The sequence below is a fragment of the Mastigoproctus giganteus genome, chromosome 6 (genome assembly GCF_048544385.1).
Source record: "Mastigoproctus giganteus isolate SK-2022 chromosome 6, ASM4854438v1, whole genome shotgun sequence".
NCBI lineage: Eukaryota > Metazoa > Arthropoda > Arachnida > Uropygi > Thelyphonidae > Mastigoproctus > Mastigoproctus giganteus.
In genome coordinates this window covers 168,168,824-168,181,308 of record NC_143580.1, presented here as the reverse complement: position 1 = coordinate 168,181,308, position 12,485 = coordinate 168,168,824, and the positions used below count along the sequence as shown (strand labels likewise).

Below are 12,485 nucleotides of genomic sequence, written 5' to 3'. Positions count from 1 at the left end.
TTTCATTTCATTTAGAAGAAATGTCTTCCAGAACCTAAAATTGTGTATAAGTTAGAAATATGTTGATTATTTACAACATAACCGCACCAAATAATGTTTATGAACTTGTCCCTTGTCACATGAAAGCAGTACTTTTAACATTTAATCTCTGCCAATCTAACTCACTATTGTAAAGTTTCACAACTACAGATGTATGACAAGTTATTGGTGTTTAATTGCACTATCCCAACATTTGAATTTTCCCAGGTGACCACATGATCTCACAGTGTATATGTACAGTACTGTATCCACTGTCTGCTTTCCATGAATAGACTTGAGTTTAGTTTGCAATTTTGTCAAGAAATGAACTATGATTTATTTTTTCGTAAAATATAAATGTTGCAGAAATGAAAGATTTAAGTTTGAGTAAAAAGAACAAATTTCTAAATTCTTATTTTGTCTTACTTAAGTGTAGTCAGAGAGAAGCTGCATTAAAACTTGGTGTTTCACAGCCTCTTTTGTGTAAACTTTTAAAGAATAGAAAAGTGTGTGAATTAGGAGTTACTGAGAATGACAATCTGAACAGTAAAATAAAAAGATATAGAAAGAATGAACTTGTGGAAGAAGTGCTTCTGAGATGGTTCACAAATGCAAGATTAAAAACTGCTCCTATCAGTAGAAATATCATATGCGAAAGGCAAGGAATTTGCAGATGAACTCGGTGTAAACAATTTTAAGCCTACAAATGGATGGATGGCTAAGTGGGCGAAAGGAGAGACATTACATATACAAAAAACTTCTAAAAAATTAGACTTCGATACAGGTTCAACACAAAAATGGGTGAAAAATGGCTTACCTAGTTCATTGGAAGAATTTAGTCATGACTGTATTTTCAACACTGATGAACTGGTGTTTATTTTAGAGTGATACCCAAGCATACTTTATTATTCGAAAATGAACATTTGACAGCTGTTAAAAAAAACAGAAAGAAAGAGTGACCATACTTCCTATGTGCAATATGACAGGCACAATAAAAAAAAAAAGCTTTTCATAATTAGGAAATGTAAGCATCCACATATCTTTAGAGGGACAAAAAAACTACCAGTTGAATATAAGAGCAACATAAATGCGTGGTGACATCTCAAATTTTTGTTGACATTCTGAAGGAATGGGACAGAGAATTATGATGTCAATAAAAAAACTGCCTACCTTAGATAGCTGTACAACTTATCTGAATGTTCAGCTGAATGAACAACATAAAACTCATATTTCTTCCAGTGAATACAGTGTCCATAGTGGAACCTTTGGATCAAGGAATCATAAAGGTTTTGCAAACATTGTACAGGAGTGCTATGCAAGGGAAAATTAATTGAAGAAAGAGATGATGATGCCAAAGCTAAGGACTTAGCAAAAAGAATTAACTTATTAGATGCAGTGCATATGATTGCTAGTGCTTGGGATTTAATTTCCAAACAAACGATCAAAAACTGTTTTCATAAAGCCAGATTTATTCAGCCAGGTGTCATGATAAATATTGAAGAAAGTAGTGCAGTGCCAACAATAGAGTATACTAGTATTCATATAATACAGTGGGGCCTCAGCGTACAATGACATCAACATCCAATATTCTCAGGAACTGATATACCTTCCATATGATCGTTTATTTTAAGGATCAATGATATTTGCAGGTACTGATGGCTTTCTGATATAGCTGGAACGATATATGGGTGGAAATTTTCAGGCACGTGGTGCACGGAACATCACTCATACGATTATTCTCAACCAATTAGCATCTTTTTTATTGTTCAACGCATGGCTCGCGAAACATCTCTCATATGATTGTTTCAGATCTATGACAGTCTGAAACTTAAAACTGCATCATCAACCAGTGACAGTACTGTGTGCTTTGAAGACTTTAAAGCCAGCAGAAGCTGGTTCAAGTACTTCAAAAAAGGGGCGAATATCAAAAGTGTTGAAATGCTTGGGGAAGCGTCCAATGCTGATAAAAAGCAGCTGAGACCTTTAAAATTGAATTCCAAGAGTTTGTTGATCAGGGGGGTTATCTTCCCCAGCAGGTTTTTAACGTTGACGAAACCAGCCTTTTCTGGAAGCAAATTCCCAGGAGAACGTACATCACTGAGGATGAGGCTAGTTTACCTGGGCATAAGCCTATGAAAGATAGGCCCACTCTCCTGTTGGGTGCCAATGCCTCTTGAGATTTTAAGCTGAAGCCTTTGCTTGTATATCACTCAAACACCCCCAGAATATTTAAACAACAGAAGGTCGACAAAGCCATGCTAGGAGTGTTTTGGTGCATTAACAAGAAGGCCTGGGTTACAGGATATGTCTTCAATGAATGGGAGCTTGAAGTTTCTGTCATTCAGTGAAGAGTTATCTTGAGGAAAATAAGCTTCCTGTGAAGGCACTGCTCCTGCTGGATAATGTGCCAGGCCATGATCCCAATCTTGTTCAATCTCTTGAGGCACAATTTGACTTTGTTCAAGTCAATACATTCATAGCACTACATATGTGTTTTGATAACTTAACTTTATCACATAGTCCTTAATATGACATTAATATTCTAGAGCTTTTAGTATCGGTGATTTGGCATAATATACAGTGGAGGACAAAAAAACTGCATCACGTGAATTTTGCGAATAATGTGTTTTGCACTGCATTGTGAGTTGCAGAAATGTTTGACGTGCATTTGTTGGATGGGATATATATATATATATATCTCTCTCTGTGAATGAAATCCAATAAAAAGACTCCACCTGATATACCTAATTGCCATAAGTATGTTCCCAAAGGATAAAATGCGTAATTAATGGAAATATGAGAAATCATACAAATGCAATCATGACAACGAAACATACATTTTATTGCATTTATGTGTACAAACTGAAATGACAAGTTAACATAATAGTATTATGTACTATAAATCAACAAATAAGTCCTTAATATTTTGTTTTTCCTCCTCGAGCTTCAATTAGCCTTGCAATGATCTGGCATAGAGTTAATCAACTTCTGGATATATACGGTTGCCCAGTTTTGTGGTACCACACCCTTACAATGCTCTCCTGCAGCTGAATCTTACTTGTTGACTTCTTCTGAGCAATTTTAGATGACATTATGTACCAGTAATTTTCAATAGGGTTCAAATCTGGACTGTTGCAGAGCTTGTGTGGCAAGGTACTGAGTCCTGTTGAAAAATGCAGTTTTGGACATTTGTGTGGTGATCCCTAATAAAAAATTTCAGGAACACCTCCAAGATAGCAATGTAGGTTTCTGCATTCACCATTCCATTAGTAAACTTAATTCACCCCACCCCTTTGCTTGTTATGCATCCCCAGACCATCTGTCTGGCGGGCAACTTTACAGTCAGTGTTATGCAGTCAGATCAGTATGCCTCCGATTTTCGTCTTCTGACATATCGCTTCCCATCCGAGCCATGCAGGTTGAATTTCAATTTGTCAGAAAAGATAATGGTGTCATATTGCTCTTTTATCCTTGAAACATGCGTTTTAGCCCATGCAAGTCACTTCCTCATTTGTTGGGTCAACAAAGGCGGTTTCTTGGGCTGATAGGCATGCAGACCACATTCTGAAAGCTGTCTTTGGATAGTTTGTGCACTTTTTTCAACACCAGTGGCCATCTCAGAGTCCAGTTTTAGATCAGGAGCACTAGCATGCCGATTACAAAAGCATAGCCATTTCAAATATTGATCTTGGGAAGACATTGTCACTCTCTATCAGCCTGATCCAGGTCTTCTCTTCACATCACTGGTTTCATGCTTTAATTTCAACACCCAAGATATTGTTGACTGGTGGCAGCCTATTATTTCAGCAATAGCACACTTAGAAAGCCCTTCCTGGGACTGAGCAACAGCTATACTTTTTTTTATTGTGTCAACTGAACATTTATCCTTCCAATGCCATATTTATAGAATGGCTGATGCAATACCTTGCAATTACTGTCTGATGCAATACCTTTGCTTTGCAACAAACAAAATGGCTGTAATCAAAAAATATCTTATACTTTTCAGTACAAATGTTTTTTTTTTTTTTAAAGTGATGCAGTTTTTTTGTCTGCTGCTGTAGTATCACAAATAGGCTGTGCAAGAGTTCACATTATTTAGGCTGGCGATAGATAGTTAAATTTATTATCTATTATAACTATCTAGAATTTACAATTGTAATGCTATAGTGTAATACATATAACTTAAACTTGATAGGAGATATGGAATACATGTAACTTAAACTTGATAGGAGATATGGAATACATGTAACTTAAACTTGATAGGAGATATGGAATACATATAATGTAAACTTGGTAGAGATAGGAAATATATATAGCATAAGCTCAATAGTGAAATATATATATTCAGTAATATAAACTTCATAGTATAACCGGTGCATGATGTTATTACTGCATTAGGATATGTTTAGTATAGTATTTTTAATTATATCGAATTTGAACTGAAATCACCTCGGACCAGAGGAGCAAAGCAAAAGGCTAGCGGTAGTGGAGGTGCCATGAATTGGAGGAGAACTGTGGGAGGGTTGTCATCTGAATCACAGCCTTGTGAAATGTACTGCTTGTTTGATGCTTGCAGACTCAGGAACAGGACATGATATTGCTAAGGGGGATGTCTCTGTGTGTGCTCAATGTAAAGAGTGTGAGAATGTTAGGCGGCAACTCAGCGTTGTTATGGGCCTTTATAAGAGCTTGAAGAATTGGGTGCATGCCCTTGAAGGATTTAAATGGGGGGGCATCAAGGTCTCAGCTGCCCACATCAATGCCATAGCTTGCAGTTGATCATCAGACAACAGTGGCAATCCCCAAGACAGAATGCACTAGTCCCACAGAAACTAGTTGTTGTCAGTGACTCACTGTCATTCCGTTTTATTTCCATTTATTTGTACACACAATTATTACATTTATATACAAAAGTTACAAAATATATATACAATTTTATATACATTAACATTCTCATTATACATATATAAAATACTATATTATATATGACCTCCGGGTGCACAGCATTCGTGTGTCCCAGAATCAAGGGTGGCTCTTAGGCAAAAGCCCATCTCCACCTAGTTCATCTGTACAGCCATAGAATCTCTACAAAGTTGGCTTAAAAACATGTGTGCAGTATTATCAGGAAAATGGGAAATATATTGTGCGAAAAGGATAGGTGGAATAGGATGAGGGCATGTTTGCCAGGGGCAAAAGTTGATGTTGTAGAGCCAAGATCATCTTTTAAGGGCACAAAAGGTGATAATGTACATGCTGGCACTAATGACATTAAAGGTACAAGATCTGTGCATTTGCTTAACAAGTACAATCAATGTTGAAAAAAACACCATGTGTACCCTGTACGCACGAAAGATGTTTTATTTTATGTGAAAACATCCTTGGCTTGGACGAGATTAAAGGGGTTTAGTATGAAAAGAATCCAAACATGTTAATATTTTAAAGCATTTTTTTTTTTCAACAGTTTCAATTTGGAGTTGCAATACATGTTCAATAGGTAATTTACTTACAATGGGTTTGTGATAGCTAAAATATGATACTTAACACTTGAGATTGTAAAGAGTGTAAATGTCTTTGAAACATAGCATCAATTATAGTTTCGTGATTAGTAGTCGATACAGATCTAGAAGTATTTAACATTAGTCCAAATTTATTTTCTAAGAAATCAATCAAAGGTTTGAATCGAGTATCTGCAAAATTAACATTGAAATCTCCACTAAGTATCATTGGTATTCAGTTGCATTTCTTGCAAGAAATTTGTTCTAGCAATGCAGCTTCTTCAATTGTGTAAGGAAGTAAAATGAAATGGATGAATTCAATGATGTGTTCAATCTTTTGTTTAGTTGAAATGTAAATGACGACCAACAGTATCGTTTTGACCCATGAGGAAGAAGGCATTCAGCTGCACAAATGTCTCCAATAGGTCTAACACTCATCGATTTGCCAACGGTTTGTCAATAAATCACTTCCATATGAGAAGTAACAATATGAGTACGATTTTCTCTCTTATGATAAACTGCTACGCCACCAGCTTGTTGATCTCATTTGAATTGAATGACATAATTGAACATTGCCATGTTTCAGAAAGTAAAAGTAAATTGGATTGTTGTGACTGCATCAGTGAGATCGTCACTGTGAGCACGTAAACTTTGACAATTCAGCATTAGAATGGAAAGATCTTGTCGTTTACTGATGAACTCATGTAAAGTATCTTGCATGGTAAATAGAGGATTACTCGACAACCTGGTCATTTCAGCTTGAAGTGCAAGAGTGGATGTAATGTCTCTCAGTCCATGATAGAATTTCTTTTCCCCATTTGCAGCAGTAATGTAAAGATCATTGATATCGGTAACTCGAGATAATGCAACGTAAACTAGTTGTTGTTTGTTGACATTTCTCGTATTCATAAACTACAGAATCAAAAGTACCTTCCTGAGATTTATGGATGGTAATAGCACAAACCGGTATTTGTGGAAAATGATTTGTTTAGCTAAGATAATTCTGTTGTTATTCAATGAAACACTCATACTTCTTCTTGTGATCAGTACGGCTGCTAAATCGATTTCTCTAGCCGTAGCAAACCAGCAAGCCTTTTCTAGCAGGTCCTTCAAAGTTCAAGCTGGCTGTTGAAGTAGTAGTAGTAGCAGTGGCATTTGATGCAAGAAAACAAGTGTATGAGCTTATGCAGCATCAGCCAAAAAAAAAAAAAAAAAAAAATCACACCATTCCCTCCATATGCCTGTCCAGTTCCTCCTTAAATTTATTCAACCTATCAACTTCCACAACGACAGATGGAAGTTTGTTCCAGCAATTAACCACCTGCTGGCTAAAGGCAAATTTCCGAACATCTAATTTACATCTGTCTTTTCTTAATTTGAATTTATGTCCCCTTAGGTACGTAATCTGAACAAGTGGAAGGATCCCATCAGAATTCAGCGTGCTCAACCCATTCAAGGCCTTATACACCTCAATCAGATCACGCGGAGGTGCCTAGTCTCCAGCCACTGCAATTTGCAGAACTTAAGCCTCTCTTGGTAAGAGGATCCCTTCATTCCCCTCACCAATGTTGTTGCCCTTCTCTGTACGCAGTACTCAAGGCGTGGCCTGACCATTGCCTTATACAGAGGGATAATCACCTCCTTTTCCCTGCTAGCAAAATTCCTATATATCATTGACAAAACCCCATGACCTGCCCTGGCAGCCTGTCTGCATTGCTCAGAAAGCTTCATATCTGACTGCACAATTACTCCCAGGTGTCTTTTTCATTTTCTACCACCTTAAGTGTAGTACCACACAGTTGGTACGTTTCTCTGGGGTTACTTCTACCCATATGCAGTACTTTGCATTTGTCAAGGTTAAACTTCAGTTGCCACTTCTTAGCCCATCTGCCCAAATTATCTAGATCCTGTTGCAGTAGCACACTGCCATTACTGTCATTAACAACCCTGCCAACCTTTGTATCATCTGCAAACTTCGACATTAAGCCTGATGTACCTTCATCAATATCATTGATAAATATACAAAACAACAGTGGACCTAACACCGAACCCTGTGGGACTCCACTAATAACATTAGTCCAAGAAGAGCAGCACCCATTGATTACCACCCTCTATCTTCTCCCACTTAACCATCCTTCTATCCATTGTAGCAACTTACCCTTAATACCATTCTGCTCCAATTTGTACAATAATCTTCCATGCGCAACAGTGTCAAAAGCTTTCCTGAAATCCAAATATATGATGTCAGAATTATTTTTTGCATCCAGTTCCTTTGTAACCACATCATAATATCCTATCGAATTTGTCAGACAAGGCTTTCCCTTAACAAACCCATGCTGTGTCTGAATTATTGCTGGTCTTCTCTAGATGATCCTGCAATGCATCTTTAACCAGTGACTCCATTATTTTACCCGGAACAGAAGTTAAACTAACTGGTCTGTAATTACTCGTGTCACCCTTCGATCCCCCTTTGTGAATTGGGGATACATTTGCACATCTCCAATCCGTGGGAACCTCTCCTGTGTCCAAGGATGCTCTCATAATTATGGCTAAGGGTTTGCTTAGTTGCTTTGCCGCCTCCTTTAATATAACTGGATAGATCCCATCCACCCCAGGTGCTTTTCTTAATGTTTAACTTCAACAATTTCTCCTCCACTTTGCTTTCAGTTATTACAAAATCATTAAGTATCCTGCTACAATTTGATAACCTTCTGCCATTTTCAAACCTTAATAATTCCTCATGTGTGAATGTAGATGCAAAATACTCATTCAGTTTGTTTGCTATCTGAGCAGGATCATCAACAGTCGAACCATCGATGTCAAGTGGACCAATCAGATTCAACCCCTTCCTTTTAGAGTTTATATAAGTAAAGAAATCCTTGCTGTTTTTCTTAGCATCTTTTGCCAAGGATTTCTCATAATCTGCCTTCGCCTGCCTAACCTCCTTTGTCACCTGATTACAGACTAGCTTATATCTGCCATAGGCTTCTGAGTCGCTTGATAATTTATATGCATCCCATGCATTTTTCTTCTCTATTACGAGTCTCATTAGTTCATTAGATAACCATTTAGGTTATCTAATGAACTAATGAGAACCTAAACCTTGAACAATATTTCTTAATAGGTATGAAACTTTTAGTAGCTTCCACGATTAATTCCTTGAATGCTTCCCACGCCTTAGAATTTACTGAATTAACACATCGTCAGTTTATCCCACTGTACAGAATTTAAAAACTGTCGGAGACCACTGTACTCACCTTTACGGAAGCAAAAACCCTTTCCTTTACCTCTGATGGTAATTAAACCTTTAAGTAAATCCCACATGAGTACACTGTGATCACTGCCACCTAGTGGTTCCTTTATCTGCAAATTCTTAATATATGAATGATCACTGCTGATAACCAGATCAAGAGTATTACTTTCTCTGGTTACCTCTCGAACATGCTGCTGCAGAAAACAATCATCCAATAAATCCACAAAAGTCTGACTAGTGTGTGAGTGACCAACCCACAAGTTCCAGTCAATATCTGGGAAGTTAAAATCCCCCATTATAAGACATTCCGATTTAATAGCCCACTCTATTTCTCTGTACAATTGTTCATTGTACTCATTCGAGTCATTAGGCCTATAACACACTCCTACTCTTATTTTTGCTTTCGCAGTGCTTATGTCACACCAAACTGACTCAACAGTGCACTGTTCATCTATATCAACTGGATGCACTTCTTTTGATTTTATGTTTTTCTTAATTAACAGCATAACACCTCCTCCCTTTCTATCCTGTCTATCCTTTCTGTACACATTGTACTCCCCAAATTCCAGTTCAGCATTCCTTATATCTGTGTGACACCACATCTCTGCGTATATTCTGTCTAGCCCGTTCAGGAATATTTAATTGAAAATCCTCAGATAATTCATTTGAACTTAAATCTTCTGGATCGAAATCTTCAGGAAGTTCTTGAATATAATTTCTTGATGTTGACGGTCCAGCTTCTTAATGAGAAGTCAGTGTAGACGATTGATGTTGATCAGAATCTTGAGAAGCAGATTTTATTAAACGCTGCATATGTTTTTTTCATTCTCTGTGTTTTTGAATTCGTTCTTTTGGGCATGGGAAGCTTCTTCAGTGGCTTTGAAGCTTTTATTCTTTCTATTTCTCTCGATTACCCTCAGCTAAAGTTTTAGCCATCTTCTAAATACTTTTATAGGTATTTTTACAATTCAATAGTTAGCGAAATCCATTTGTAGACTAGTATGATGTCATAACCAAAAACTACTGCAAGAAGTTGTTGTTTGTTCAAGTGATTGTTTTACTGTTGCATTCTTGAATCAAAGCCATTTAAATTTTAAGCAATGAAATGAAATGCTCTTGTGTGAAAGAACATTCTTGAAAGAATATTAGTCTGCATTTTTTTTGTTCTCTATGTTTTTGAACTCGTTCCTTTTCGACACGAGAGGCTTCTTCGGTGGGTTCAAAGCTTTTATTCTTGCATATATTACTACCTGCTGCTTACAACATTAATCAAAATTAGTGACTGAGTTAACGGCTTTTAGGAAGTGACATCATTTCTGTATCTTGGTATAAACTTACTCTCCTGAATCAACTACTTACCCTACCGAATCAACGTTAGTGACTGAGTTAGCATCGTTAGCGCATTTAGGAAGTGATGTCATTTGCGTCATTTAAAATCTAAACAGTCAGCTTTCTTTGTTACCAATCGATTTTACTCTAGTGCTGCCATAGATGTTTTCACATCAAAAAAAGTCACGAGTTAGGTTTACATTTCAAAGTGTCTGCAGTTCTGCTCAGACAAGATAGAAGGATGTATACACCGATGAGCGAAAACATTATGACCAGTGAGTCGTTATGCAAATCGAAGCAACTGCGGGAACTACGGTGCATGCATGGGTCCGGAGACAGTATAAAAAACACCTAATACTCAGCTCCTTTAATCACTCTTGCTCTTTTTCTTCAGATTAAAAAAGGCAGTGGACTTAAGCGAGTTTGACAAAGGCCAAATTGTAATCGCCAAACGACTGGGTCAGAGCATATCCGAAATGGCATGGCTGGTGCTGTGCTCACCTTCAGTGGCGCCTCTGTAGCCAGGTAGGAAGGAGCAGCAGTGCGTAGCACACGCTTCTTGATTAGACTGGGGTTCGAACCTGTCACCACCAAATATGGAGGATGCGGGAAGGTTAGGGAATGGCTACCACATATTCCCAGAGCAATATGGCCTTAGTTGCTAATGCTCCTAAAAACCAAAACAAACAAACAAACAAACAGCTCACCTTCAGCCATATTACTGAAGGATGAACCCATGAACCGCCCGCGAGGTGTTGGACGGCCACGGCTCATCAGTGCTCGAGGTGAGCGAAGGCTCTCCCTGATGGTTTGTGGCAACAGAAGGGCGACTGTGGCACAACTCACCGGTAATTGGAATGCTGGTGACGGGAGTAATGTGTCACAACACACGTGGTACATCGAACCCTGCTGAAAATGGGACTGTGTAGGCACATACGTCTCCAAGAGCCCATGCTAACCACGGCTCACCAGTGACAGCACTTTTGTTGTTATTATTTGGATTTTAGGGGCATTAGCAACTAAGGCCGCATTGCTCTGGGATATGCGGTGGTCATTCCCTGACCTTTCCGCGTCCTCCGTATTTGGTGTCATGGGCTCGAACCCCGGTCTAATCAAGAAGTGTGTGCTATGCACTGCTGTTCCTGCCCACCTGGCTACGGAGGCACCCGGTGATAGTGCCTACAATGGGCACGTTAGCATCAAAACTGGACCCTGAGTGATTGGAAGGTCGTCTGGTCTGTTGAATCACGTTTCCTGTTGCACCATGTGGGCGGCCGGGCACATGTGCATCGTTTACCTGGGGAAGTGATGGCATCTGGATGCACCATGGGACGAAAACAAGCCAGTGGCGGTGGTGTCGTGCTTTCGGTGATGTTCTGCTGGGATACCCTGGGTCCAGTCATCCATGTGCGGGCACTCTGACGTCTACCACTTACCTAAACATCATTGCTGACCAGGTACACCTTTTCATGGCAATGATTTACCATCTGGCGATGCCATCTTTCAGTAGGATAATGCGCCATGCCACACCACCTGGATTGTTCGAGACTGGTTTGCAGAACATGAGGAAGACTTCCAGGTATTGCCCTGGCCTCCAAATTACCCAGAAATCAATTCCATTGAGCATCTGTGGTTTGTTGTTGTTGTTGTTTGGTTTTTAGGAGCATTAGCAACTAAGGCCATATTGCTCCAGGGATATGCAGTGGTCATTCCCTGACCTTTCCGCCCTCCGTATTTAGTGGTCATGGGCTCGAACCCTTGTCTAATCAAGAAGTGTGTGCTACGCACTGCTGCTCCTGCCCACCTGGCTACGGAGGCGCCCTGTGGTTTGTGTTGGAACAGCAACTTCGATCTGCTGGTTGCATGTTGGTACCAGATACCACAAGACACATTTAGAAATCTTGCAATGTCCATGCCTCGCTGTTTTGGCTCATCGGTGTATGATGAGAACCTTGTCGATCAATTCGGACCTGAAGAAACTGTGCAACGCTTATGGAGTAGAATTTTTCTCAGTGTGGTCTGTGCTTGTTAATAGAAGACACTGTTTCTACAAGGATGGAATACACTTAAATAAAAAAGATGCAAGAATATTTGCTGATGCTATTGAGGCAGTGTTAGGTGGGTCGAAAACTGCCACCTTGAGAGGGGGAGGAGATACATAGTCTAATAGATTAAACAGAGCCACAGGCAGAGGTGAAGATGATTCTTGCACTGCTTCTATTTGAATGAGCAGCAGCGTAGAAAGCAAGGCACTGGGGATTTCAAGAACTGCTGGGAATCATCGTGGAACAAGTAAATATATGGGCTGTGTTAAGGTAACTAAGAGTAATAGCATGGAATGGTTACAGGGGGAAGTCTTTCTGACCAATGTGATTGGTCAGAAAGACCAA

At 39.0% G+C, this 12,485-nt stretch overlaps 1 protein-coding gene across 1 annotated transcript in view; it reads left to right on the top strand.

Moving 5' to 3' along the window:
- Nucleotides 1-12,485, top strand: part of LOC150084737 (RNA polymerase II-associated protein 1) — a 630,471-nt gene that overhangs the window by 449,072 nt on the left and 168,914 nt on the right. The window lies entirely within an intron of this gene.